At 47.6% G+C, this 26219-nt stretch overlaps 1 protein-coding gene across 2 annotated transcripts in view; it reads left to right on the plus strand.

The window, feature by feature from the left end:
• The window catches only part of XYLT1 (xylosyltransferase 1), a 190333-nt gene that overhangs the window by 27694 nt on the left and 136420 nt on the right, over positions 1-26219 (plus strand). The window lies entirely within an intron of this gene.

The raw sequence follows: 26219 nt of genomic DNA on the forward strand, positions 1-26219 counted from the left end.
CTAGCTGTATGGAAGAATGTAACATCCACCATCAGGACGTGCAGCTGGGTTCCTGTGCATGGAGGGGGAAGCAGCACAGCGAAGTGTTGCCCACTTCAACGTTTTTTTTCCGCATTGCTTGCAGACATGGCGTCTGGTCAGTTCGGTGTTATCCAGGTGGGGGAGCTTTGTTTGGTTTGCAGCATGAGCAAAGATGTGTGCTTGGTGTACCTAGCAATTAAAAGGTACTGCCACTGAACTTTCTGCAAAGAGAGTGCTTATTGCAGGAGGTCTTGAAACTCACAGTTAAATATTTGCATTTATCAGTTTTGTGCTTTGTGTTTTTTTTTTTTTTTTTTTTTTTTTTTTTTTGTGCTTTGTCCTGTATCTAGGCAGGGTATTTTGGGATGGAAACATCCATTGCTGGCAATGGAGAGGATCAGTTTTGTAAGTGACTAGCAGAGTAAATAAGCTAAACCAAAAAGCCACATCAAGTGTATTTGCTGCAGTCAATCTTATCTGGATGAAATTAAAGCACTGGCTGAGGCTGTCAAAAATCTAGGTGTGTCATATGCTGAATATGCATATTGTGAACTTGGGCAGATCTGGCTGTGTCTGTGATGATGAGAAAGTATTTATAAAGCACTGTGGACCATCTTGCAGTTACACTAGAGCTGTCCATGGCATCCTTAAAATGGAAAAGCAGACACCTAGCTTGTTTTATGGAACAGCCAGAGAATGAGAGTTTTGGCTAGTGTTTTGGAAGAAATACAGAGCAAATGGTGTGTAGATTCGATGAGACCATGTGCTGGCTCTTCAGCTGCTGTCTCAGGTGTAGCTCCTCTCTCTCTGCTGCATTGCGAGCAGCTGGAGGCAGGGTCTCTGTATACCTGCTGACTTCCAAAGTTGGGCCTGGCTTGCTTTGCAATCAGGTCTTACTGCATGGGTTTCACTGAAGTCAGTTTTTTGTCCGAGAAAAAGAAGAGCGAGGCCACATAGGTTTCATAACTGCTTCATTTAAATCCCTATAATCATTATTCATGTAATTCAGCCGATGCACCTTTTTAATACTCCCGAGTGCAGGCGTGTCACAGGGCTCTCCCGGCCTGACAAGGAGCCCTCTCTGCCTCCTGCCTCCTGGAGAAGCTGCGGAGCCCGTCTGTGGCGCGTGGCAGCGTGCTCAATGGGCTCTTTCACCTAAGTGTAAAACTTGGCTGCCAGGTAGGTTTGGAAAGACACACTGCCCTGCTGTTGCACAAAGAAAATTGTTGCTCCTCGGGGAAATAACAAAGTTCAAGTTCTGGTGCCAAACGTTATAGGATGCCGGCACAGAGCGCATTTGCATTCAGAGACCTCTGCCTTGCTGCTAACAAGGACGGATTGTGCAGGAGGAAAGCATTTGCTGCCTTCCCTTCAAGACCTGTGCAGTAACGAGTAGTGTTGCCGTTAGAGTTTATTCGTTGCCTGAATACTTCTTTTCTTAAGACACCATCAGCTGGCATATTCTGTCTTAAACTGGAAGAAATCTGTTTGTAATAGATTGCTGTAAAATGATAGAATAATCTCCCTGTTCAGTGACAGTCTGATTTTATGACTAAAATGTACATAGAAAAAGGATGCTAATTTCTCCTGTATTCCAAGCAATAAAGTGGATTTTTGGAGAAGTTTAAAGCTAAAAGGCAAAGTTGCTGAGTAGTTAAAGGCAATTATAAAGTGTTAATCGTTTTCCAAAATATCCTTTTTTGGCTCTCAACCAAAGGATTAACTCATGGTTTATTGCATATAGAGCTTTCTGTTTAAAAATTGGATTTTTATTGTCTTTATCAGAAATCAAGCTTAAGTTTTTCTTATCTGCCATAAGTAGAGTTTTTGGAAGATGCAAAGGATGCTGTCCTGGTGAACAAAAAGAAGGGTTTCCCCTGCTGTTGTAATGAAGGATAGGAATTAAAAGCCAGTCCCTGGCAAGTTTTGTGAGAGCCTTGGTTAGGAAAACATCAAGATCTGTCAGGTAGAACAGGTGGGAAGGCCTCGAATACTCAGTGACTCCAGAATGATTCTTTGAGATGGAGATGGCCATGTCCTGGGTGCGGGTGGAGCCCAGGATGGAAACTTCCCAACAGCAGCAAGGTGCCTGGGGAGCAGTGCGGCAGCATGGTGCTGCTCGAGTGCTCAGCAAGAATAATGCTTCCTTTCTTCTGCTCCAGCTCTTGCTGAAGCACATCTCAGTGAAATACTCATCAATTACAGCTTTCAAAATGTACTTAATGGTGTTTTTTTTCCTCATCTGTAATGTTTTCTTGTCCTGGCCAGTTATGTGCAGATTGGTGCTGTAATGGGTGAGTGAAACTTTCCAAGTTCTCTAATAACTTCTATTATCAGCTCAGATGGGAGCCTGTGATCAAATTAATGTCAGGTGTTACTTGCTAGAATTGTACCCAGGATTAATGGAGATCATTAATTCAGCAGATCTTACATCTGCACTGTCCGCTTTAGAAAAAGCGTAGATGGAGAGTAGAGGTACTTCCCATTTTGTAGCAGCAGCTCAGAGAGCCTTACACGTTAAAAGCAGGGTAAAATGGAGCAGTGGTATTGTCTGAGTAGAATTGCTTGTGCACATACTAGCTTAGACCAAAATACTTGGTAAATCACTGTTACAAACTGCAGTGTGGAGTTCATAGACTATAGCATCCAGCACTCTGCTTGAATGATTTTGGTGTGTTCAGTGACTCAGTTTGACTCCTCTATATGTTGTGCTTTATAGGAGAAGATTTAATGTATGTACATGTCCACCTGTAAACCAAGCGGGCTGTATTTCCGCTTCAGAGCAGAGAATTCCCAGGCTCACGTGGGAAGGTTTTATCCCCATTTCTTTTTTTCTTTGACTCCAGAGACGTGAATTCACACTTTCTTTTGACCCGTTTCCAAGTTAGAACAGTTCCTGTGTACCTTCCTCTGCAGCCTGCTTCTTTCACAACCGGTGTGCCTGCTGGGGGTGAATGAGCAGTGAGAGCAGCAGGACTTTCCCTCTCGTAAGGTGCTGCCACCTCTGGGTGCTGGCTGGGCAGCGGGAACGATGTGGTGACTCTTCAGGTTAGCTGAAGAGGAAGGTTAGCTAAGGTTATTCAGGAAACTTTTTCAATTATATTTTCTCAGAACTCAGATTTCTGGGTAAACCCAAGCCAGCACATAAGCCTGTGCTTTAATTTTGTGTTTATGTGTAGTCCTGCAGCTGGTTTTGCTGGGAAAATGCAGGTGTGCACACTTGGGGAGAAAAGTGTCAGAAAAGTGGCTCCCCTTCTGCGCTTTTCTGTGTTTAATATGAGCCAGAGCTCTGCTGCTGTCCTCCCGAGGCCTGCCTGTAAGTTTTAGCTCTTAATTAGTGTTCATAGCCATCTGATTTTAACGGTGTAACTCCTCCTTTTGGGGGTTTTATATATTACTTTCCCTCAGCTAGCAATCAGAAGCTCGGAGGTTCACTTCCCTGCTTCCTTGTTTCGGAATGAGTTGTCCTTTTTTTTTAGTTCAACTGGAGGATAAGGCCCACGAGTAACTATTTAAAGGACCTGCTTGCCACAGATTGAGGAAGATCATGGGCTTTCTTACCCTTCAGCCCATTGAAACAGGGCTGAGCATTAACTGCAGCTCTGCTGGGCTCAGTACCACCATACTTGCTTCCTGAGAGAGCCCTGCCTTTGGAAATGAGCTCCTATCTTTTACCCAGGGCAGGCTTTCTTCTTGCCATTAAGAAATGAACAAACTTGAAGCCTGCATTCCTGTTGTCTTCAAAGACATCTGTTTAAAGAAGCTAATGACTTCTGTGCTGAAATTCAGATCTGGTGACCTGCTCTTTCTTTGTCCAAGTCAAACATGCGCCCAACTCAGCTGTTCAAACTCTCGGGTGATCTGGCATCCTGTAGAGCAACATCTAGCTCTTCTGGAAGTACAGTGGACTTCTACTGAAATTTTTCAACTTCTTTTTGACCAAAATAGTAAGAATACATTGTTTTCTTAAAAAGAAATGTGTATTAATAGTCTCTTCAAAAGGGGGAAAAAAAGCCACCATCTAAGAAAATCCTGAACATCATTGATTTGTTTGACAGGTTTTGCTGTGGAAGTTTTGCATTTCAAGTCATTCAGTAGGAGAAACTTAATTGTTATCTCTGTGAAAATATAATTACTGTGTGAGATAATTGGTTGAAAAATTACATTATTTTTCACATACAGGAATCCTGTCAGATGGTTTGGGAGGAGTTTGATATATGTTGCCTTTACTTAAAGGAGTTGCTGCTCACGGAAGCTCCCAGCAGACGGAGTCAGTGTGTTTCCTCTTAGATAAAGCTGAATTTCCTATCTATGGCTTGGCAGTCACCTGTCACCTACAGAATATTTAGAATGAGAAACCCCTTCCTTTGATTATTTTTTTCCTGAACACTTGCTTCTTGATTACTATTGCCATTAGCAATGTAATACTCAGAAAACTATCTGCCCCCGACAGAGCAGCAGTGTGTTTATGCTTCAGATCAGTGATGGTATCTTCAAGAGAAGAGCTTTTGCATGTGTAGCATTGTTTTTTTACTAGGATAGTAAGTCTGTGCTGATCTCCAGAAGTGCTGGTTTTATTCCAGCAAGTGGGAAGCTTTTCCTTATGCTTGGATGAGAGCCCGCCTGCAACATCCCACTAGTTTACAGTTTCCATGATGGTTTACTTGAATACATCATACCAGAAACTGAAGTACATGCTACTCTGATGTATTTAAAAATTAAAAATAAAAAAATGGTGCTATTTTATTTTCCCCAGTCCAAGCTGCCAGGAAGACATCAGGCTTGGGTTGAGATTCCTGCCAGTTAGCTTCAGTTGTATTTGAAAGGCAATTCACGGATCCTAGTGTAGTAAAAAACAACTCAACTTATTTTTCTCAGTGAGTCTCTCATGGCAAGTATGTGTGGCTTGAGCAGTGAAAATCCAGCACATGATAGCTAAGGATAACTCGTGCTGTATGCCTCTGGGTGTAGAGCAGCCCTTCAGAGAGGACTCAGCGGTCATAACTCACATGACCCCTCTAGTCCTTACCTTCTGCTAGTTCCCAGCCTCTCAAATGCAAAAATAAATCTATAGCAATAACCCCACTGAAACTGAAGTTTGGCCCTGAAAAGGAGGGAGCTCAAATACAGGTGAGCATCAGGACAAATCTTTGATAGCCTCAAGTGATGGTTTCCTGCTTCCAGGAGATGTCCATAAACTATATGAATTCTACTTTTTTTCCTTTGTGCTTTATCCATACAGGTGGCAGCCTAGGTAGCATGGCAGTTATCTTCCCCCTCGTTGGCATGTCAGAAAGGCACAAGTATTAGCCTCTTCCCTCAGTCAAAGCACTGCTTGGTCTGGAGTTGGTGGAATCCAAGGCTGCAGAGCTGTCCTGTGTAGGTTCAGGATGCGGTGCCTTCATCCATCCCGCCTGTACTTAGCTGTGCTTTCCTCATGGCCATGAACAGCTCTGGACACTCTGCAAGTGGTTGTTGCCGTCCTGTCACCTCTGTGTGTCACCGCCCTGGGGACCAACACCAGCTGCTGGCGGGGGGCTCGGGGCCAATCCTGCACCCCGAGGGCATGCCCCGTGCTCCAGCAGCCCGGGCTGTGGGATTTTGTGTTCAGCGATAGCATCTGAGCGGATTTCTTGCCCGTGAAGGAGTTCCTCTCCGAAACAATGACGTGCCAGCTGCGTCCCTGCGGCTGGGGTGTTCTGAATACTGAGCCTTTTCTTCCACAGCCCAAAAGGAAGTTGTAGTTTCGCAGGGAGCTATTTGCCTCTCGTTCCACTAGGAAGAAGGTGGAATTTGCTTTCTTTTCTTTTTCCCTCTCCTTACTGGGTAAGCAATTGTATCACAGAAAGGAAGTGCCTGCAGTGATTAGATGCCGTAGCCAAAAGGTTTATCAAACTACTAAAGCCATAAAACGGTGTAATTAATGGTGAAGTGGTAACAGCAAATTGGCTCTTCATCTCCCAATAAAATCTGCACAGCACTGAGAAGTGGTGTAACGAGTCAAAGCCTTGACTGTAAGCATAACTCTCCAACAAAAAGCTCGGGCGACCGATGCATTTCTGAGGTGCGTATCTGCATGAGCACGCTTCCTCAGTGCGGGCAGCGGAGGGGTAGTGCTCCTGTTTGAGAGGTAATTCTGGAAACGGAGTGGCATGCTGCACGGGGAGAATTGTATGCCCAAAGCAGCGCTCTCCAGACCCAGCCACTTACACTGCAGTGCTCAGCCCAAGACAGGCTTACAAAGGAGCTTTTTCATGCGGGATGCTCGGCTCTCATTGTGTTTGTATTATTCCACAAGAATGCAAGCCTTAAAAAGGCAGGCGAGTCAGTAGGAGAGCAGTAGGTTCAGTTTCAAATAGGAATCTGAAGCCTTTGAAATGTCTCTGCCCCTGTGGTATCTGGCTGGCTCTTGTTGCAGGGATGTGTTGCGAGGGCTTTGCATCTTAAAGCAGAGTGCTGTGAAGTTTGGTTAGGGTGGTTTCAGGCCAAAGGATGAGCCTTTAGGGCTAAATGAAATACCCATTTTTGTAGCAGGCACAGCTCTGTTACTCAGAGGTAATAAGCCTCAGTGTCTTTGTCAAAATGTGTTGATATCCTCGTGGCAAGTGTCTGCTCTCAGCACACACTGAGAATACTGTAGCTTTGATTTACTTAAGCAGCTATTTTAGTTATAGAGATGTGCTATAATGGGATTTGCACAGAGCCTGCATTAGCCCATAAAGTCAGCCTTCAGCCTCCCTCAAATAACGTGATTCGGAGGAAAACCTTTCCGAATGGATCCTGGATGCAGTGATAACATACTTGTTTATACAGATTTTCAGGCTGCATTCAGAGATGCTAAAAACACAGACAGATTTCAAATGATGATTTAATTGTTTACAAGTGAGTGTTTTCTGCAGCATACAAAAGAGAGGAACTAATCCCAAAAGGCTTTTTGATACAACTTGAGCAGATGATTTCCTGACATTGTTATATATCCTGGTTTAAGGCGATGAATAATTAGCTATTTAAGTTTAAAAAAAAAAAATACCTTGAGAACTAGATGTCAGCTGAAAAGCTGTCAGTAAATTTGGAACAGCTTTGCATGTCAAGTTGATTATAGCAATGAATAAAAGGAATTACCAGGAAAATGAACCGTGCAGTGTGCAGTTTCTAACTTCAGTTTCCCCACGGTTCCTCCTGTCTCATTCTCCAGATTCCTAGGGTGCTCGTGATATTATCAAGCTGTGGAGTTCCCTTTCACAAGCTCCTTTACTGTGGGGAGCTCTTTTTTACTATTTACTCCACTTCATCAGTGTGCAGTCAATTGAAACTTTACATTCAAGGATTTCCCCCCTCCAGCCCCAGATGCATTAATAGCAGCTTTTGTCTGGCTTCCTGAAATATGGAAAGCCACTTAGCACACAGCCTCAGGTCGGGGCGATGCCCGGAGCCAGGCAGCTCTGCTGAGGGCAGGTTCTCCTGTCCTCTGCATCCAGCAAGCTGCTGGTTTTCCCCCCAGTAGCAGTGGCTACCTCGTGTTTTCCGGTGTGGGTCAGATGGGCTTGTTCTCTGCGTAGTCAGCAAGCAGCAAAGCAGCTGCCGCTTCTATGGACTGAAGAGTCTGTAGGGTTGGGTGGTACTGAGTGAATTGTGGTAAAGAGGTCTGGAGCCTTTCTAACAAGAGCATTGTTCCTGAAAATGTGATCTCTGCATGTGTCTGTGTAATGGCACTGTGGGAATGGAAGCTATTCAGCGTCTTAATTCATTAAGCAGGTGGGACTAAATGAACGTTCTTTGAAATGCAGATGTGTGGAGTTATTTTCAAGTTGTGTATTAAAGATGAGAATACGATTGGGCTGAATCTCATGACACCAACGTGTGGAAGGTCTGATTGTCACGAGGTGAGGGGGAATGGAGGAATCAAGTTAAGAACTCCTGATAGCCAAGGTGTTGCCTGGGCTGCATTACAGCAGTATCTGGAGGGCCATCTTGTGCCTAGATGGCAATTGCTGTTTGCTGCGGAATGCCTGTCCTGGTACCCTGAAGTGGCAGGCATCATGTTGTTCCTATCAGCATGACTGGAGAGCCAAAGCCGCGCTGGACACCTGGGTTACAAGGGAGGGAGAGGCTCTGCCAGAGGCAGCTGGGCTTTGTAGGGGAGGAGGCTTACAGAACATAGATCATACATGGGCCGACAGCAGTGGTGCATGAGAAAAGGTAAAAGGAAATTGAGGATGGGGATGAGAGGTTCCTCCCTGAGAGCCTCTCTGCTCAGGTAGTGAGCAGTGGCAAGGGCACTTTGCACTGGGTATTACTGCACCCTGTTACGCGTGTGCCTGCCTCTTGCCGTACCACTTCAATGCCTGGTGTGCAGCAAGGCTCAATCAAGGATGATTTAAAATCAGTGCTGTTGGGCATGGGTAACCCGTGTGTCCCATTTCAATATAATGAGGGTGTCTTCAGCCAGTCAGTTCATCGTGTGTGCACGCTTCATGTATGTCCAAAACAATGATCGTTTTTGGCTGAAGTAATTTTCCTACTGATCCAGGATAAATCCAGTAGAAGTGCACGCCAGCACAGTGACACCAGGACGGAACTCAGCTCCTACTGCGTGTTCCTAAGTACTTGGCTGTTTGTGAGGGGCTTAATGGCATCACATGAATGGATTGGTAGCTAAATGAAGGATTGACTAAGCTAATCTCTGTAAGAATCCTCTTTAATGAGTTAATGAGGTGTTCTTAGGGCTCTCCACACACACAGATGCTAACGAGAGTTTTTTCCAATTTACCAAGTGGTGAGCTTGGATCTGCATCCAAGCTGATAACAGAAATGGTGGGGAAGTTCTACTCTCCAGGGGAAGATGTTTTAGTTCTGGCTGTAAAACTGCAGAGGGGAGCCAGAAGTGCTGCCCTACCTGCATATTCCTTACCTCTTCATGTAGCATGTGGAGCAAACCCAAAGGGTGGTGCTCAGCTTCGCTCAGTACTTGGAAGTCTGAAAAGCAGCAGCTGTGCTTCAGATATGGCTAGTTCATTGAAATATACTTTATCTGTTGCATCCTTTAAAGATCAGTGTTACCAAACGATGCGTTCGGAAATTTCCCAGGAAGACCCAAAATGATGTCCTGGTTTTTATTTTCCTTCCCTGCTAAAGCTTGAGTGCAGTAAGTTTAAATTGAGGAAATGTCTGCTTCTAATTTGATTCATCAGGGACGCTCCTCCATAAAATTGGGATTTTTTCAGCTGAAGCAGGGAAAGGAGGAAAGCGAATCCTGGTGGAATTCAGGGCGTTGGGGTGGTTGGTGGTGGGATTGTGTTCTGGCCGTGCCCGGGTGAGAGGTCACACTCTGCCTCCCGTAGGTGGGCTGCTGCCGGTCTGACACCTGCAGGGTGAATTGGTTATCGGGAAACAGAAGGCTGGGAGTGTTCGTGGGGTGAGGGGGGGAGGTTTTGCAGAAGGTTTTTTTTTCTTTTCATTTTCGCCCTGGCAGCACCCGGCCCCTCTGGCCGCTTCCCCGTCACCTGAAGGCAGCCGCACATCTATCAGGCACAATCTGGCTTTAATGCAATCTTCAGATTTCATTAGCGTGCTCTTTCCTCCCCGTTCCAGGTCATTAATGAATTTGTTCAGCGAGACCTCCCCTCAGCTCAATACAATGCCATTTATCATTATCGTTTGTTTACAGTCCTGCAGCCAGTTCCTGATTCCAGGGCTGTGCACTGGTCCTTTCCAAGTCTTCTTGAATTAAATTCTCAATTAGGATTTAGTGAGACACGGTATCAGATGCTGTCCTGAACTCCAAAAATATGACCTCGGCTGTGTTTCTCTTAGCTGTGCTGTCTTTAACTCTATCAAAGAACAAATAAAGCAATTAAATTTGTCTGGCAGGCTTTATAAAGCTGTACAAGCTGCTGATCCTCATTCTGTTACCCTCAAGATTTTTAGCTGGATTTTCTTAACAAAGATGACTTCCCCTGGCAGTTCTTTTTCTTTCTTTCTTTCTTTTTTTCTTTACCCTTTCCCTCCTGAAAGACCTTGGGCTATGTGCCCTGCCATGTGCTGTCATCATCTTATTTTTTGAGCGATCCTGCCCATGATGATAGCGGGATGGAAACGCTGCCTGCGCGACCCAAGCTCTACCAGGATGCGCCCCTCGAAGTTTCCATTTAATGCTTTTCTTTAACATGTTCCTTAGCGCAGGCTTTAATTTTCTTCTGGTATCTTGTCCGGAAAATTTAGACAGATTATCTATTTCTGCTAGATTAGCATTGCACGTTGTCTTACAGGTTTGCATTTTATGTGGGAATTTATCTGCGGCCTGGACCTGCGGGAGGTGCAGCCTGCGAGGAGAGCCGAGCAGTATGGCTGTGCTGCGGCTCCTGCCAGCCCTTCATCAATGATTAAGGAGCGCAGGACAATTGACCCTTGCTCCGAAAGGGTATGAGACATCATTCTTAAGCACAGATTCGAGGAGGTGGTGTCGGGGCAGCTATCCTGTGTCGTGTCAGGGCTGAAAGATAAGTCTGCCCCGAGTTAATAAATAAAAACATGAACTGTCCTTCTGCCTGTGCCTGGGAGGCAGTGCCTGCGGCCTGGGCAGCCAACACACTGAGAAGGTGGAAGCAGCACATGGACAGGCATTGTACGGACTGGGGAAAGCATCCTGATGGGGGTTTTAGGCCCGGCTGAGGCAGGGGGCTGACTGCACAGTGGGTTGGCACCAGGCTGCTTTCGGGAGCTGGAACCCCCGGGGCTACAGGTGGGATTTGTTCAGAACGGGGCCTCCAGGGATCCTTCGGGGATCAGTCCCCAGCAGATTCAGTCTGGGGCTAAAGCACGTGGTGAGGTGGTATGGGTTGACTCGGGGTAATGGTTTTTAGGGAAGCGTTGGTGAGTGTTGGGCTATTTGCAAGCACCGGCTGCTATTGCAGGCTGTGGAGGAGCTGCTGCCGCCTGAAGCTCAAGAGCCCTGCTGCAGCTCGGGCCCGTGAACGGCTGTGGCCTGCTGCAGAGCTCCAGAGGGAGCAGCTTCGTGCTGCTGGGGAGCAGGGCGCTGGCAGCTCTTAGGGCCAGCCCAGCTGCTGGTGACCACGCAGCCCTCTGATGGGCAGAAGGCACGGGTACTGCGGCCCGGTCCTGAGCAGCTTCTTGTCCTTGAAGGAGCTGTCCTGGTTTACTGTACCAGCCGAGAGTTAGAGCCATTTCTGCTGCAGCCTTCAGCTATGAAAGAGGCTGCAACTGTTTCTGGAGGTGAAATACCCAGAGCCCATATCCAGAGGCGTCAGGTACATCTAGTTTTCAACTGGAACGTTGCGTTGCCACAAGTCACTCGGCACAGGGGGAGTAATCTGCAATCTGTGTAAAGCTGCTCAGGACTAAGTAGCTGCGAACTGACATCTCTATTAAACAGTCTCAAGTCCTGCTGACTTGCTTCAAGTTAAGAAAGCATAAAAATACTGGCCTTTCTTCCAGCTGCCCTGTGCCTGAGTCAAAATGACCTGGCAGCCCAGGTTTTTTCACCTTTCCAGTACTGCTTTCACAGGCTTAACATCTGAAGCCCTTTCTGGCACAAGGAGCTGTCATGGTGTGGCAGGGTGTGGGTGAACCTTTGCTACGCTTCAAATATGAGATAATGAAATTATTCATTGTTGGGCTGTTTTTATTTGCCTTGACTTGGGCTATCCAAACTTCGTAACCCAGGCAGGGCCCCATGCACTTCGAAACTGAGTGGAGCTGCTCATGAAATTCTGTCGTGTTTCAGTGAAGTCCTGGCCTGAGCTGCCCGCCCACTCTGCAGCAAGCTAGATGAGGAAATGAAGTTGCTTAAAAATATTTTCCCCCGATAGTTTATTGCTAGTTAGGATCAGTTCTCCAATTTGTCTCACCCCGTGGCCACCCAGCCATTTGGTTTGTCAGAGGTAGGGGTTGGCAGGGGCCACGTGGGCTGACATTGCTCTGAGGAGCAGGCTCGTTAAGCTGCGGGCAGTAACGCGCTAATGGACTTGGGGCTGGAGCAGCCCGATGCCCAGGCGTTGTGCACATCCCCACACGGCCACATTCCCCTGCGAGAGGACGCCGGGCACCACCTGCATCTTCCTCACAATAGCTTCAGCTTTGCTCTGGGGTTCTCCCATCTGCCGGGGCTCTCCCACCCAGCACTGCTGGGGCTGGAGCTGTGGCTGCTGAGAAGTGCCGTGACCGCGTCTGGCTGCCACGCACCACATCTAAAAACTCAGGTCTGTGGCTTGCAGTGCATGAGGGCCGGCTGCCCCTTCTCTGCCCCAATAGCTCATGTGACGGGAAGCTGTGTGCTCGCCATCGGCCAGCCCGGCGCTGGCTGCACACCCCGTCCTCAGCAGGTGTTGGTTTCCAGCCTGCTGCTGTGATGGGTGGCAGGAAGATCGCCGTGCTGATAAGGCAGTAACTTCTTCCTGAGATACATTAGTCAGTCAAACAGTGCTTGTGGAAAAAAGTGGGGTAAATGTGTGAGTTTCCAGTCTTGGTGTTTCAAGATGAGTCTTTCATTGAATAGTTGTTCTTATGTCTAGTGGGCTTTTTCCTTTTTCTTAGCTTCCTTCTGGCAGAGGGGGGATAAAAAAAGTCAAATAAATAAAAGCTATTACACCCCTGTGCTTGAGCCTCCAAGACGTGCATTAAGGTGTCCAACACAAATAATAAATGAGGATTGAGGTGGCCTATGATTACAAGCCGAGATGTTTATGGAATTGGTGTATTTGCTTGAAAAGATCCTTTGCAGAGCAGTTAGGTGTGTTGCAGAGGCTCTGGGTACATTACCGCCAGCGTGGCCTTTGTGGCTTTTCCTCTTTATGCAAACAATCTCAGGGAGCTTGTTGAAGGTTACTGGGGGGGGAGGAAAGGTTAAAAAAAAATAAATAAATCCAGGTTTACAGACCACCTGGGTGGTGCTCACCCTTCTCCCTGAGTCACTGCTTGCTGGCTCTGGTGCTGCTCTTGAAGGTGGCAAAAAGCAGATCCACAATCCTGTTCTCAGGTTTTGATTCCTTTGTCTCTAGGTGACATCCTGGTGCTCGAGCCCTGCCCTTCGAAGTGTCTGAGCGGGTTGGTGATGCTGCTGCCCTGACCTCCGTGCCTTGTCCTGGGAGGACACGGGTGGGGTGATCTCAGGATTGCTCTGGTCCAAGCTGGGGCTGCCACAAGTGTCTGTCCCCAAGTAATCTGTTGGGGGGCAGGGAGGCTGTTGGGGTTGCTTTTTTATCTGAGGGTTACAAGTAAGGACGCTGAATGTTTCCTACAAGATGCTGTTCTTGGTGGCACGTGACATGTCACACCTCTCATGCCAGCTGTGTGCCTGCCTGGCTTCTGTTCCTCCCCTTAGCGGAGAGAGGGGCAGAAACCTGGGGAAACAGCAGTCCAGGAGGTCTCTTCCAATCCTGCTTCTTACTTTCCGTGACTACCCAAAGGTTTTGAGCCAAGTTTGAGCGTAGGGTAGAAACCACAGGCAGGCTGACAGAACACGGGGCCATAAAATGAGTCAGCAGAAACGCTGAGGCTGCGGTGCCCTGGCGTGGCTGGAGCCTGGGGCTGCGATTTGTAGAACCAGCGCTGCCCGCACACGGCGATGCTGCTATGTGGCCCTGCCTTGGACAGGATGTGTTGTGTGTCACTTTTAGGATGTTTTGTGACTTAGTCTGAAACCCTGGTGGCACGGCAAGGGGTGCTGGGTGGTGCCAGCAGTTGTTCCTGCTCCTTGTCCTCCTGCCTCATCCCCAGCTGCTGGGTCCTGCCTTGGGGCTTCTCCCCATGGCCTCGCTGTCCATCCTGAGTGTCGTGCTTGTCCTGAGCTGCTGAAGGGACTGATGGAGCTGTAAAATAACATGTGAACAAATGAAACAATAAAATGAAGAGCTTTTTGAGCTGCTTCATGTGCGTGGCACCGCTGGAGCAGGAGCGTTGTGGTTTTGGGCACGGGTACCTTCCCCACCATCACTACTGCCTGGGCTGCCAAAGCCTCTTGCAGGTCACTGCTGTCTCTGGGGATGGCGAGAAGTGACAAGGCCCTTGTAAACAGAGTGAAAACCAGCGCATTGGGCAAAAAAGCTTTTCTGCTGTCTGCCACGCAGGAAACGAAAGCGTCCAGCCCAGCGGTATGGCGGGGGCGGCGAGCGGAGGGCACGGCAGTGTCTGCCTGCCTGGAGGCAGCCTTGGCCCACCACCAAAAATGTGTGAGTAGGTTGAGGCATGGATTGGGTTATCAAACCCCATGTCTCTTGAACCAGCACTAGGAAAACATTTTTCTGTGGCGTGGGAGAGAGGCTTATCGTGTGGTTACGGTCCTAGACGGCGACTTGGGGATTTCTGTCCTATTTCCGATGTGACCTTGGAGTATTTGGTTTATTGGTCTGTACCCCAGTTCCTCTGACTCTTCCCACCCTTTGATTTCAGGAAGGCTGCAGTGTCTGAAAGCAGATCTCTCCTGCACAAGATTCTGCACCTTGCATAACTTAGGGTAACCAGGGCCGAGGCCCGTGCCGGTGTACGCGGTGTCACCTTCCAGTGGGAAATCTGCTCTGGCCCCGATCACCTCCCAACATACCTGAGTTGGGCCATGCACACAGCAGTGTCATAGCATTTACACTCCAGCGCCAGCTTCATTTTCTTCACTAGCACTAGCCACCAGCAGCTCGTAGCATTGGGAAGCAGCACCCTGACATTTCGGGTGGGATGGTTGCTGCAGTCCCCGGGGTCTGGCTGCAGCAGCTCTTGCGAGACGGTGGCTGGCTGCTGAGGTGGGGCAAGGTTCACAGGGACAGGCCAAGCAATACTTGGACAGAATGATGTCAGTTGTGTTGCGGTTCTTTCCACAGACTTAGACAAGTGATAAGAAAGGGGAACGTTGCTCCCTGACGCAGGCTTTCATTACCAGCTGTTAGGTATCAGCGTGAGCAGCTGAGTTGAGCAAAGCAGAGAGGCAGAAACTTCAGAAAAAGAGTCAGAGAATGGCTAGGGTGAGAAGGGACCTCAGATGTCATCTAGTTCCAAACCCCAAAACATCTTGTAAACGTTGCAAATTGGACATTTCCAGAGTGGGTGAGGGAGCTTTTTATCTTGATGCTTTTTTTTCTCTTCTTGTTTAGTTTACTGCAGTCATAACCTATTAACTGATAACACAGAATGCTTGGGACTCGAGCGCCGATAGGGTATCGGAACCTACTTAAGCTGGGATAGCTACTATAAAGGAGTGTCAGAATTTATCATGAGCTGTAACCATGCTCCTCAGGTACAGCTCTTCTCTTGTTTTGACCCGATGACCCTTCTGTTGTTGTTTCAGTGTGGTAATCAGTCATAGCCCCAGCAATTCAATATTTACCTGTATGGAAAGATGAGCAATCAAGGGTTTTTTTGTGTCCCTGCAGTGACGTCCTGCCGTGCCCTGCTGCAGGTGCAGCACTGCTTTACCCAACTCGTCCTCGTGCTGCTCTGTGTTCGGGGTGCTGATCTCCTCCTGGCGCAGGTGCCGTGGTCCTGCCTGTTCTGAGCCAGCAGGAGCCTGTGCTGAGGTGGGCTGTGGTTGGAGGCAGTGTGCTATGTAACAGAACAATTTCAGCCTGATTTTTTTTTGTGACTTTGTGCATCGCTGTTGTTTCTGGAAAATCTGGCCTTTGCTATTGGAGTCTGATTCTTTTAGAAAATATTTTATGACATCTCCACATTGCTGTTTTTTCCCAATAAGCACCAGGCTTTGTACAAGAATGCTTCTGTGCTGAGAGATAGCCAGAAAGTAAAAACCAACGGGTCTGCTTCGGCATGCAGCTGTGCACTTACCAGCCTTGCAGGTAGGCTGGGGATCTCTCATGGGGTTAGCAAATACTTGGTATATGTAGCCTTTGACACCGATTTCTAACTTCTTGGGAGCAGAGCACCCGCAAATACAGTACAGGCAAAATGCACTACGTGTTAGTGAAAGGAGCTGATTGTTTTGGAATAAGTGTCCTTTTCCAGCTCCTGCTGTACAATGGCATTGCAGGACGTTATCCCCCAAAATGCATTTATCTTAACGCCCCCCTCCCCTGTCAGTAGCTAGAACGAAGCCTCTTTGTCTGCAGTGAATGGTGTCATCTTAGCAACCATTGCAGCTCTCAAATCCTCTGCTCTGCTGGGTCCAAGGGGTGAGATAACTTCCTGCCTGGCAGGCAGCGCCAGCGCAGGGCCATCTCTGCACGCCGCTGTGCCCCGGGCAGGAAGCGAGTGGCTGGGGCTGGGGCTGCCTTTAACAGGGTCATCCCAAGTGGCAGCTGCAGGTTGGGAGGCACTGGTCCCTACAGTGAGGGGAGAGTGTGCATTTTACTTTTTTGCTGGGTTTATTTCAATTATTACTGTTATTTTAATTCAGGAGAAAACGGATTCGGTGTCCAACCTGCAGGTTTGGCTCTAACAAGCCCAGTGCATAACCGTGCTGAACCATGATTTCTGCAACTCACCCACTCATTATTTCTATGTTATTTAGAATTCGGAAGCACTAGGGTGGTGTTTGAAAGGGGCACTTCCAAACCATAGGCTACATAGGCTATGCAATCTTTTTTCCTCTGGTTTTGATATTACTGGTGAACAGGAAAAAAAAAGCCTGAAAACTTTCACCTACTCCCAGTTAGCTGTATATTTGTTCATTCATCTTACTAACAACTTCCTCTGTTATTATGGGAGAAGTAATTTTGAAAATGAAGTCTGCCCTTTAATCCTCCATTGCCCAATGCTTATGGGGGGAGGGAGTTCTGTCTCGGGTGATGAAACGCTGTCTGAAGTCCCATACACTTGTTAGTAGCAAATTCACATAATTAGGCTCTTGGCTCTGAAATGTGTGGATTGCGACTGCAGCAAGGTTAATTGCCTGTCATACTGCACGCATTAGAATATAGATAAACCTTAAAGCTGTTAGTCTTGGTTTCTTGTAATGGTAAAGCTTGTACTGCTGGGATCTAAAAGTTAGAGGCACTGCTGAGCACGCCCTTCTGGTGTTGCTTTTGTTCTCACAGCTGTCTGCTTTTAACTAGACACCTTCAGGTGGTTGTACCTACTGCTGGAGCCACGCTGAATCCTGATTACTAAAGACTGAGCCCTGAAATTTGATGAAACTGTTCATCTCGGTGTCAGCGTCCTTGTTTTACCTCTTTTTGGTGCTGCTGCCTGGCACTGCGGGCCACGCTGGTGCTCCAGCACGTCAGGTCACATTGGTGACACCCGAGGGATGAAGGAGATGAGCTGCAGACCACGAGCATCATTTCCCTAGGCACAGAGGCTGGGAGGTCTGCAGCCCTCCTGGGTTTACCTGGGGAAGCTGTGCCACCCAGTCCCTTGGGTGTTTCATGAAGCACACTAAAAGCAGAGCTGGGGCTGAAGGAGCCCAGGAGGACAGGTAACTGCTGCCTGAGCCTGGCACCTTGTGCAGGGAGCACCCCGCTCCCTCATCAGCTCTCTGCGGCAGCCAGCAGGGGCTGGTGGGTGGCTGCGGCCCTAGCAGCAAGGCCGGGCTGCCAGGCGAGGGCTGTGGTCCTCGTCACCTTGCCCTCAGCACTCAGCCACTCGCCGTGCCACACGCAGCTTGCCGTTTCCTCACTGTGCCCTACCCAGCGGTGTTACCGAAGCGGCGGTGCAGCCGGGGGTGGCACACAGCCGGGTGTTGTGGTGGGTGCACGGCGGTGCTGGGCAGGGCTTCCAGCCACGCTTGTCATCCGCTTTTGGGCTGAGTCATCTGCTTTGCCTTGAATTATTTTGTTTTACAACTTTCATTTTGGCTAACGGATCTGTTTTGCTTGTATTTCACTCCACCTGCTCAGTTCCTACGCTTTGAGGAACAGTTTTCTATCAAACACTACCAACCCGTGCCAGTATTATGAAAATATTTTTGTCATAATTAATAAATCACCTGATACTTTTTTCAGTTCCTCACAGCTTAAGAAAAAACTAAGTACTCACCTATCCATTTTTCAATCACAAGTACTGGAAAGTAGTAAAGCTGCATTGTTCTTTGTGGCAATGCAAGAAAAGAAAAATACACGTTGCATAGATTGAAGTCAATGCCTGCCTTGAAGGGTTTACAGTGTTTCACATGTGAGGGAACGCATGAATTAATAAGGGTGATTTGTGTTCAGTGTTCATCTGCTTGAATCAGCACACTCCTCATGTTCTTTGTTTCACTGCATGGGCTGTAAATAGCAGGGCCTGTCAACTTGGGAGAGCAGGCAAAGCAGCCAGAATCTCACAGAGTACCTATATCGCTGTAAGGAGAGTTCTTCAGCTGAAATCTACTTTATAGTAACAGTGGAACTTGGTGCCACATCCTCGTGGAGGTGATCTTCGTTGGCTTCAAACTGGGCGTGCTGCAGCCTGCTGCAACACTGCTGAGTGGGGCAGGGAGTGCCTGGGGGTGTGCTAGGCTGCTGGAGGAGGCTCTTGGGTACCGGTCCATGCTCGTGCACTTGTTTAAGCTTCATTTGTAAGTTCTGTTGTGTTACAGAAGTGTCTGACGCACTTTGTGGTTCTGAAATGTGTATGAATTCGGCTGTGTGATGGAGTATTTTTTCTGTAAAAGCAAAGACCTTTTTGAAGCATCTGTCACGGATGTGCAAAAGAAAACAAAAATATGTGCCTGCTTTGTTCCTGTTTTTGCTCATAAAAGCCACATTGCTCATACTTTTATTTTTTCTGAGATAATTCAGAGCAGCACGTCATGTACGAGTGATGTAGACTCATATCATGGGGGGAGGTAAGTCCCTTTGTGGTTGTGTATAACAGAAATTGGTACAAGTTAATAAGAACAACAGACAAAATTAGGAGGAGGAAAATGAACAGGACAAACTTGTAGCATCACAGTTTAACAGGCTGCTGCTGATGCACCGTGTTCCACGTGGTAAAGTAATGTTATTCAAAACCTGGCTTTTGTTTACAATTTTCTTTTTCAAGGCTTTTGAAATTAGTAATTTTCAAAAGAAATCTCTTCAGCAAACATTGGACTCTGTCTTTCTGGCTTGTAAATAGTCTGAAGCCTTATCTGTTACATGAATCTCCTGCTCTTTCCAGGATGTTTTATATATACAGTAGCCGCTTCCTCTTATAGAAATAACACCATTTGGAAATGAGCAGTGCATGCTGAAAGAGCTTTTGTCTGCAATCAAATTGGCAGCGACTGAGAAAATCCAGATGATCTCCCAAAGGGGAGTCTGTGCAGCTGGGCCGTTCTTTGTTAAAGTAGTATTTTGCTCTTACTATTTAAGCACATTTTGTATTCTATCTGCCATATGCACCTGCTGGTATTGTGATCTTCCTGCTATGATATCAATGTGAGCAGGACAATGCAGAGCAGTGCTGTGACCCAACCAGCACCGCTCAGAGGCCAGCTGCAGAATGAATGAGTTTATCCCTGCTATGTCTGTAAGAGGAGGGCTGGGAGTGCTGACATCATTTATCTTTACAGATGTAAAGCCATCCAAAGACGAGATTCTCTCACCTCTTCTCTCACCTTCAGATGACTTTTCTCCGAGCTTAGCTGATAACACAATATTTGGATTTTGCTGAGGTTTCTGAGTCTCCTGATCTTGATACCGTTTGGCCAGTTGTCAGATCATATCCACTGCACGTGTAAAATAATGGTACCCTCGTGTTAGAACACGTCGATGAAAGATTAAATGTAAGTTAGAGATATGACAACTGTGATTATGGACTTTTTTCAGCTGGAAACGGTTTGTGCTGCCTGGCCCATCCTGCGTTGCGTGGAGGAATGGTGTACGGAGGCTTTCAAAGCCTGTTTCTTCCTTGAGTTTCTTTTCTGGGCTGATAGCTTGTTTCTTCGTTTGTGTATGTACAGTGAATATGAAACCAAGAGCAGCTTTATAGGTACAAATAAAAGTAAAAGAGAATAGATACTTTCTTGGAGGAAAGCCAGATTTTTTTTGCCCATTCTATTCTGTGATTTAGGCAATGTGAGAATCACAACGACCTGAGTATCAGGGGATATTAAAACCCAAAATTAGTCTCAGGAGCCTGATAATCTGACAGTTGAGAATTTACTCTGCTAAACTAAAGCTGTCTAATTTCGACAGATGTGATAGATTAAAGAGAGAGCATCATTGACCTTGTTCCACTTTGTTAGGCATTCCAATTAAGCAGGATGCTGTAGAAGCCGAGACCTTGCAGTAATACCTTGGACCAGCAGGACTGAGATTTTAAACGTCCATTTTACTTTACAAGATGTTCCCGTTAAAGATTTTGTTTGAGTACTGATCCCAGAACACTAATGATTGAGTCTCCTGTAGGGATGTTATCTCTTTCTAACCTCTTAATTAACTGGCTAAATAGACAAGTTTTGTGCTTTTGTGTTTAGAAGCTCTTTAACAAGGTTTGAATCCTTTGGCTGAGCCAAGTTAAGGGCTCAGATTTTGACACCAAAGAAGATGCTAGACTACAGTAAACGCACGTTGTGCTTGGGTATTATGTGCAGAGCTGGGGTGAGACTTTCATCAGGATGGCATTTTAATGGGAAACAAAACAGCAGTGTAACTGCTGCTGTTGGGAGGAAAAGGTTTTTGCCAAGATCGAAAGTTTTACCATTATCAAGTAAAACTTTCTGAGAGAGTTGATCTCTCTACACCTTAAGGTAGAGGAGCACCAATCAATTGTAAGCTAATAAAGAAACAAAACAAGGGATTAAATCAAAGCTGCAAGAGCCTGTGTGTGGCTTTGGGTTGTTCTGTAGCTAACAAGCTCTGATCTGTGCCAGTTAGCGCAACTTCCTCGTTCACCAAAATATTGCAGAGATCCTGAAATTCCTGTGTGATGGTCGGATGTCTGGAAACGGAGGACCTCTATGAAAGAAACCTCTGTCATCCTTGTTCAAGCATGTTCCTGACATCGCCACTTCAGACCAGTAATGCCTCAGAATGCCTTCTTTTCTTCTATTCCAGAGTAATGGCTCTTCGTCTGCTTCTTTTGTACATTCAACCCTGTAGTCCCTAAACAAGTTTGGATACTCAGGTTAGTTAGCACCATTCCCCCCACTTCTTGTAAGAGAGAGAAAAAGAGATGTACTGCTGCCTTGGGGAGGCTGGGACCGTGACAGCAGCAGCAGCTCCCAACAGGAGTGCCTGGGCAGGAAGAGAACCAGAGTCTCTACAGAAAACAGTACGGGCTGATGGTGAGGTGGGGAAGGCCTTGGTTTGCAGCTGGACAGCAGCAGAAGTGATCTTGTTTATTAGAAGAGGGGATACATTCCTCAAGGCAGAGCCAGCATCCTTTCATTGGATTGTTTTTTCTTGCATCCTCAGCTTCCTTGTGAGTGTTAGGATCCCAGCTGCGTGTGTTACTCTTCAATAACATTGTGCTGCAGGCTTCCTGTGTAGACAACACAATGAATGGCATTGAATCTCTGGAGATGCCTGGCATGAGAAGGTCAAAGGGACAGAAGGGATTTCACAGAGTCCCTGTGATGTGCTTTCTGACAAGGCAGCGTCATTGATTTCCATTCTCGCTGATCTTTGGGAGACAGCAGAGGCAGTGGTGCTTGCATACTGAAGACGAGTGTTTATTTGGAACCTCTCCTTCCAGCATCCCGTGATGACTGCACAAGTATTTCTGGCCTTGTCTTCTGATGGCTTTCTCCTGAGGAAAACTTCTGCCTGTTTTGTATTTGTTGCAGCAAGCCTGTTACATCTTCTATGGACCTCACGTTGGAGCCGGGCCTTTGAGTAAAACTGGCAAGGAAGGATGACACGGTGCAATTATAAAGTGGTCTCCGAGCACAGAGCAGGTCCTGAAGCACAAACCTGTGCGTGATGCACAGCTGGCAATGCGCAGTAACCGTCAGGGCTGGTTTATGACTGACTCGAAGTGCTGTAAGGACTGGCACTTGTGTCAGTGAAAGCAGTGCGATGGGGAGCACACGTAAGTGAGAGAAGGGAATTTCACACTTGGAGAAGGAAACGAGAGGGAGGACACCAGTTGCAGCAGGTTACAGCCCCAGCACGCCGTGTCCTGCTGCTGCCCGGCCTCAGGGCCGAGGCTGTGGGCACTGCTGCCAGGCAGCTCCAGAAACGGCTGTCACTGGAAGCTACGTCCACTGCTGAATCCACTTTCTGTAGAAAGCTGCACACTTCTGCCCTCGAGATAGATGAGGGGAGCAGATACCGGCGTCCTGTGATGAGCTCGTGCCCATGGGCTCCAGGCTGTGCTCTGGGACCCCGCAGCACCCTCGGGATGCAGAGGGGACGGACTCTGCCTCTCTCAGTGAGATGAAAGTAAATCTGGGTGTCCTTGATGGAAGTCAAAGCACAATTTGGGTTTCTAGCAAGATCAGCTGATGTGATCAGATGAGCAGCGTGTTGTTTTCAGTCCATACCCCCAAGCCAGCAATTCAGGGTTAGGCCTTAGCTGCAAGTGTCTGTTGGATTTGCTGTGAAAGCGTTGTGTGAAAAATAACCTCAGCAGCCTCCCTGTTTTGCCAACTCGAACAGGATGTTAACCGTGCGGTTAGCAAAGAATCCCCACGTTTGCAGAAGTATCTCCACATGTTTTATTCTCTTCCTTTTCTAGGGGACAGACGGGAGAGGAGCGCAGCGCTGTTTGTGCGGTGTGCTGGGAGGGCTGCCGAGCGGTTTCTCTGCTCTGGTGGTTTCCTGCACGGGGCTGGGATGAATCAGCTCGTTGCAGTTTGTCTCCACTGCCCGCGGGTTTCCTGCCTCGGCTCGCGTTTGGCTGGTGTTTGCAGTGTTGGCATTTGCAGCCCATGCTGTGTGTTCAAAGGGGACAGTGTTCCGGAGGTCTTCTCATGAATTTTTCATCATTTCCACTTTTTTCCCTAGTTTTCTGCTCAGCTGTACAACTGTTGGGTATTTTTCAAGTATGGCTGCAGGTGATCTGAAAGAGAGGAGGGGTGCTCTCGCAGCCTGCTCACCCAGCAGGTAGATGTCTGTGCATCCCCCTAGAGAGGTGCGCTCTGGGGTGGGTGTGCGAGTGAGCAGGGCAAAATCACTTGAGAGCTGAGCAAGTGTTTTTCTTTGATATTTCAAGGATAAAACAGTTTGTGTAAACTCATTTTTTGCATAGTAGTTCCCTTACTTCTGTCTTTTAGAGATGCAGCAAAGTATTCTATTCAAATACAGGGAGAATTCAAATTGTGGTTTCCAGAGAGCGATCTCACCTGGCCAGCACTTAGCGAGGGGAGCTGCTGGCTTGTAGCCTTGGTGAAAGCAATGTGCGCCGTTCCCCAGCGCTGCCAAAATGTGAAATCCCAAGGTTGCCCAAGTAAGCTGGAATCCAAACATGGGCACTGCATGTAACAAACACGCTGTGCCTGGGGAAGCAAAGCCAGGAGGGTTGCGCTTGGAGAATGACCTTAGCTGGGGAGGGTCAGGGGGCGCAGGAGAGGATGGCAGCTTGGCATAGGATCCGTGTGTAGGATGCTTTGAAGACTTCTTCCCCTGAATACAGGTGCCGCAGTAGATGTTGATGGCTGAAGACGTGCAGCAATACACGTGCCATGAAATGGCAAAACCAGGTTCCTTTTTTAATCCCTCCTGTGCTTACAGCATATTGTGCTTGCGGGGTCAGCCTCTTGCCTCTGGGGAGGGCAGCTCAGGCGCTGGGCACCCCCAGACAAAATATGTGTTTAACAGTAGTGCCCTCAGAGGGGCTGGGGGAGAAGGCTGCTGGTTACTGCCCTGCCTAACACTGCATTTCATTTATTTATTTATTTATTTTTAAGAGGTAGCTCTTTTAAGAGCAAAAAATCTCCTGTCCTGGAGAGCCTTGTGTAAGGAAAAAATGCTGTTGTATTAAAAGCTATTTATTATCCCATAATTCTTCTCTCTCAAGTTTTCTGGCTTAATTCAATAAACGACTCAGAAGGGAAGGTTCACAGCGTGCCACTTGTTTGTGTGTGTTGCACTTCACAATGAAGTGGCCGCTTTGAACAGCAGCAGCAAACTCCGGGCACTTCTTGCAAGTGCCCAGCAAGCAATTTCATACGGCTCTGAAGTGAGTAAGGTGCCGAAATGCCTGTGGGTACATGGCCCCTGGCAAAAACTTGGCAGTTTCTTGCAGTGACTGTGCTCGCTTTAATTGAGGATTTCTCATTCTTCTGTCCAAGTAAAGAGGGAGCAGCATGTTTTGCTGCCTGCTGAGAAACATGAAAATACAAGTGGATTTGCATGGGCTTACCACTGAAATCCTCACAGTATGCTCCCTACAGAAACCCCTGGTGCAATCACATCACTGAGCTGGCAGTGCCTAATAATCAGATGTACTGATCTGGGCAAGGATAAGCCCAGGAACACAGTGGCTAAAAACTGAGGGGCTGCTAAGATGCTCACAGCTGTTCCATTCTCCTGCACATCCCTACGTGTCCGAGCAGCAAGGCAGGAGCAATTCAAGGTCCTTTCCTAGGCGAGCGTTGCTGGTTCAGGGAGGCTTCTTCTCAAGTGCCACTGTGCATCACCCCTGCATTTCTCACCTTGAAATAAAATTCCTTCGCAGTACTTTATGGTATGTTTTTATCTCTGGAAGTCTTTTTCATACAGCAGCCTGGGTCTCCTGTTGAGTGATTCTGGGGCTTTCCTGGTGTACATGGAGCAGCGCAGCTCACGCTGCAGAGGAGCTGGCTCCTTGTGTTTGGTGAGAAGCCAAGACGACACTTGTGGACACCACTGGCTGGTGTTACTGCTTGTGCAGCGCCCTGCACGCCGCCTTCTTGGTGCTTTCTGCTTTGTGATTTGCTTGAAACAGTGCCCTAACACAAGCCCTGTTCCCGTTTTATTTCATTTTCTGTAACAGCTATAGGTAAATGGAGCTGAGAAGGCTTTTGTGATGGTTTTTGTGTTGTTTTTTTTTTTTTTTTTCCTGCAATTTTTTCTTCCTCTGGTTACTTTGGGATTAGACCTGCATGGCATTAATAGCTGTTGTGTAGAAAAGTGGTTTAAAGTAATAATTACATTTTTAGGGTGGTGAAACACAGCACAGAAAGTAAGAACAACCACAAAATGCACAAATAATCTCTTAATAATAGATAATAATTGGATAAATATAGACATTCACGGCTGTGTTTTACATGCAGCGTTTCCAAATCCACTTAAAAATGTTGTAGCTAGGGCAACTTTGAAGTGGCTACGTCCACTTTCATGTAACACATGGGTGATTTTTTCTTTTCATAATTAACCAATACTTCAAGTAGTGGAGACCACAGTACGTGGAGAACCTACTTCTAAACCTGCTGCTCTTGATTATTTAAGTAGGACTAAGTGTGAGCAAGGTTATTTTGCTTGTATGCCCAGGCTGCTGCAGACACCTCATGTAGTTTTTCACAGTAACCTTCCTTTTGCAGCCTCCTTGGCAAAGCTTCCTGGTCTCTGTAATTTTGCCTCATTTTCAGAATTTGCTGGTCTCGATTGCAGAGGGATTCGCGGGGCCATGGGCTGGCAATGAAGGCCTGTTAGTGGCTGGTCAGCCCTTGGGGGTATGGAGGTGCCCTCTGGCCACAAAAAGGACTGCGATGGGGTAGGTTGCAGTGCCGAAGCCAAGGCAAGATTACAGAGACAACAGCTAGGTGGTGGTCTGACTTCCAGCGGTGTTTATTGCTTCAGTTGATCATGGCTTAGTGTTTCCATGATGGAAACAGGGTGACCTGGCCAGGACCAGGCAGTGCTTTGGCTGCTGTGAGGCCGGGTCCTGCACCCCCTGGCCCTCCTGCTGATGGAGCGCTTCCCTGCCACGGCCCAAGGCGCCCCAAATTTGGGGCTTCCCTTCCCGAGTTGAAGCCAGACCTGGCATTATCACCTAAGCTCCTTATACTGTGTGTGTGGACAGAGCTGACGGCTTCTGAACGGGCTGAGGGAAATCTGTCACGCTGTGAAATGCCAAGGGTGGGAGATTGCCACATCTCAGAGCTGTGCCGTGCCTGCTCGCTGCGTAGCCCATCACCCAAAGGCAGTGCTCCTGTCCTTCCTCGGAAACCAGGAGCAAAGCAGCCACCCACTCAAGGCTTGCTTCTTGCTGGGGCATGGGTAGGTGCACCCAGGAGGTGGGACCCCCAAGGGGCCCTATCTTCATAGGCAGCAGGGACCAGACAGGGGAGGGCATGAGCCCATCAGTTAAGTGGGCTCCCTGCTACTCGCTGCAGGACTGTTTCTGTGCAGTATTTTTTACAATTATACAGATTATTCCATGGCTTCCCAGAAACCAGGAAGATTTTTTTT

The sequence above is a fragment of the Anas acuta genome, chromosome 15 (assembly GCF_963932015.1).
Source record: "Anas acuta chromosome 15, bAnaAcu1.1, whole genome shotgun sequence".
NCBI lineage: Eukaryota > Metazoa > Chordata > Aves > Anseriformes > Anatidae > Anas > Anas acuta.